The sequence below is a fragment of the Pteropus vampyrus genome, unplaced genomic scaffold, assembly GCF_000151845.1.
Source record: "Pteropus vampyrus isolate Shadow unplaced genomic scaffold, Pvam_2.0 Scaffold462, whole genome shotgun sequence".
Taxonomy (NCBI): domain Eukaryota; kingdom Metazoa; phylum Chordata; class Mammalia; order Chiroptera; family Pteropodidae; genus Pteropus; species Pteropus vampyrus.
In genome coordinates this window covers 438,131-441,389 of record NW_011889243.1, presented here as the reverse complement: position 1 = coordinate 441,389, position 3,259 = coordinate 438,131, and the positions used below count along the sequence as shown (strand labels likewise).

Genomic DNA, 3,259 nt, shown 5'->3' with positions numbered 1-3,259 from the left:
GTATGTTGGCCATCTGTATGTCTTCTTTGGTGAAATGTCTGTTCAGGTCCTCTGCCCATGTTTTAATTGGTTGCTTTTTTTTTGATGTTCTGTTATATGAGTTCTTTATATTTATTAACCCTTTATTAACCCTTTATTCAATATATCATTTGTAAATATCTTCTCCCATTCAGTTGGTTGCCTTTTCATTTTGTGGATGGTTTCTTTTGCTGTGATAAAACTTTCTGGTTTGTATTCTCATTTTTTTGCTTTTGTTGCTCCTGCCCAAGGAGATTTGTTTTTTAATGTAAGCGTTTATAGTTATAAATCTCCCCCTTGGCATCACTTTTGCTGTGTCTCAAAAGTTTTAGTATGTTATGTTTTTGCTTCCTTTGTATTTTGTAATTTCCCTTGTGTGTTTTTCTTTGATCTGCTTGTTTAAAAACGTAGTTTAGTTTCCACAATTTTGTGTGTTTTTCAGTTTTCTTTCTTATTGATTTCTAACTTCATCCTGTTGTGGTCAGAGATGATACTTTATATGTTATCCATTTTTAAATACCAACTGAGACTTAATTTGTGGCCTATCAGATGGTCTATCCTAGAAAATATCCCATCCTCATTTACAAAAAATATATATGCTCTTTTTATTGGGTGGAGTGTTCTTTATATGTCTTTTAGATTTATAACTTGGTTTATTGTGTTGTTTTTGTATTTATTAACCAAATTTATTGGTTTATTGTGTTAAGTACCCTATTTCCTCACTTGTCTTGTCTGGATGTTCTTCTACCCATTACTGAGGGTCAAGTACTAAAATCTCAAATTATTATTATCATTATTATTATTACTTTTTACATTTTTTTTAGGTGAGGCAACTCTTGGTTGACCTTACGGATTGCAAGGACCTTGTCAGTTTACAATCCCTTATTTTTTAAAAATTTTTATTTTTTTCGCCTACGGCACCTGGTATTTCTAGGTGGTCTCCCATCCAGATACTAACCAGGCCTGACCCTGCTTACCTTCCGAGATCAGACGGGATTGGGCTTGTTCAGGGTAGTATGGCCGTAGACTTGAAATCTCAAATTATTATAGAGGTATTTCTCTCTTTGATTTTGTCAGTTTTTGCTTCATGCATTTTGATGGTCTGTTATTAGGTATGTAAATGTTTACAACAGTAATTGTGTCTTCTTGTTGTTTTGACCCTTTTATTAATTCATGATGTTTTTCTTTGTCTCTTGTAACCTTTTGATTTAAAATCTGTTTTGTCTGTTCCCTTTTGGTTACTATTTTCATGGAGTGTTTTTCCATTCTTTCCTTTTCAATCTATTGGTGTCTTTAAACCTAAAGCAGATCTCTTGTAGATGGCATATGATTGAATCATGTTTTTAATCATTCTACCAATCTCTGTGCTTTGATTGGAGAGTTTAACCCATTTACACTTGAAGTAATTACTGATAATGAGAGACTTGTCATTTTGCTATTTTTTTTTTTATATGCCTTATAACTTTTTTTGTCCCTCAGTTACTAACCAGGCCTGACCCTGCTTAGCTTCCGAGATCAGACGGGATTGGGCTTGTTCAAATAAAAGAAAAAAAATCAACACAAAATAAAGTCTAAACCAAAATGAACACAAGAAGGAATAAATACAATAGACAATGGTAAAAGAGAAATATAAGGTGAAAAGGAAGAACGTCTTAAAGATAAAAAAGAAGTGAAGAAAGAGAGAAGTTTTGAGAAAAGTGACCAATATTAATAAGAGACAACAAAGATCTAACATATGGATGACAAGAGTATTGCTAAGCAAACCAAAGCAAGAAAACAGAACTATTCTAGAATTTATAATGCGAGAGGGGAAAAAAAATGGCGTAGATGATAGAGGCTTTGTTCATCCCTCTTGCGATCACATCAAATTTGTGACAGAAACACGGAGCAAACAGCAAGCAAAGTTGCCTGTGATGTAGACAACAGAAATACTACAACTAGAGATGAAGAGGAATCTTCCACTCCGATGGCTAACCCTGTAATCAACTCTTTGTTCTGCTCCTGTAGACATGCTTGTGGCATAGGCGGAAGGGCAGAGTGATCTTGAAATCAACTGAAGACTCACCCTCCCCTTTGATTGTTCTGTCTAGATAACAGATGTATCGCCTAAGTTCCTGTTTGAAAATCTCATGCTCTGCAACTCCTGTGTGAGCCTGTAACCCATAGCAACTCCCCATATGAGGACAAATCAACCAATCAGTCCATGCCAACTGTAACAGCACGGATGTTAAAGCAAAACTGCCCCTAAGCTCGGGCCTGGATCTTCAGCGCACTAGCTCTTCTGGGATTGCAGCCGTAATAAACCTGAGTTCTCCAACTCTCCAAGTGGTGCTTGGTTTCTTGCTGGTCTGATCCCGCAACATTTCTGGAGGCCCCAGCAAGATTCCAACCACGCTGGCCCTTTGAGCCGCCGGACTGGTGGCTCGGCCAGGCTGGAGCAGAGGGGCTCCGAGACGAACGAGGAGGCGTGCCACCTGGTGACATTCTGGGTTCGCTTTTGGACCAGAATCCGACTCTCTGGACAGCCGAGCCCTCAATCTGGCTGAGCCCCTCACCGAACTCATAGGATTGATGGACCAACTCACCAGGAATGGTTATAGGATAAGGTAATGCACCGGGGCTCAGCACCCTAGTCAGGTCCTGTCTCCGGATGGAAGAGGAGCTTGAACACCTCCAAGTCTCCAGTTAGAAAACACAGGTCAGGGTCTTCTCAGGGGGAAAGACAAAGGTCAGGGCCTTCCAAAAAGTGAGGAGGCAATGTTTTAACCTGGTGTGTGAATAAGTGAGTGTATCAGTGGCCTGGCCCACTTGACTCGGTCAAGTATGAATTTGTGGCTCCACTGTTGGGTACCTGTAAGGTCCCTCAAAGGCTATGGAGTTCAAGTGGGCTTATCTGCAGCTCCATGGTGTATGGCATACGATCCAGGGCGGCATTGGACTAGCAGCATCTGATTGTAAGTCACAAAGTAGAGTCCGCTACGGCCAAGAGTCACCCCAACTCCTTCAGGATACAGCCAGATGAGCACCTGAGTCATCTCTCCTCAGGAGGAGGCACCCACCCTTGTTTGTCTTTGTGTCACCGAAACAGGGTAGGATACACGGGTGGGGGGCAATTAACTACTGATTCGGCTTAAGAATTGTCTATCTCCAAATGGCTTTTTTGACATGGGGGCTCTCTGTCAAATTATTTTCTTGAAATTTTAAGGTCTATTTTCCCCCTCCATTAAGAAGCTCCTTAAGG

The 3,259-nt window shown here is 40.1% G+C and overlaps 1 non-coding gene across 1 annotated transcript; it reads right to left on the bottom strand.

Annotated features, from left to right (window-relative positions):
* Positions 1 to 927: 927 nt before the first annotated feature.
* LOC111732475 lies at positions 928 to 1,046 on the bottom strand. Its single transcript, XR_002777570.1, has one exon. It is a non-coding gene; the product is annotated as a 5S ribosomal RNA (ribosomal RNA).
* Positions 1,047 to 3,259: the final 2,213 nt, after the last annotated feature.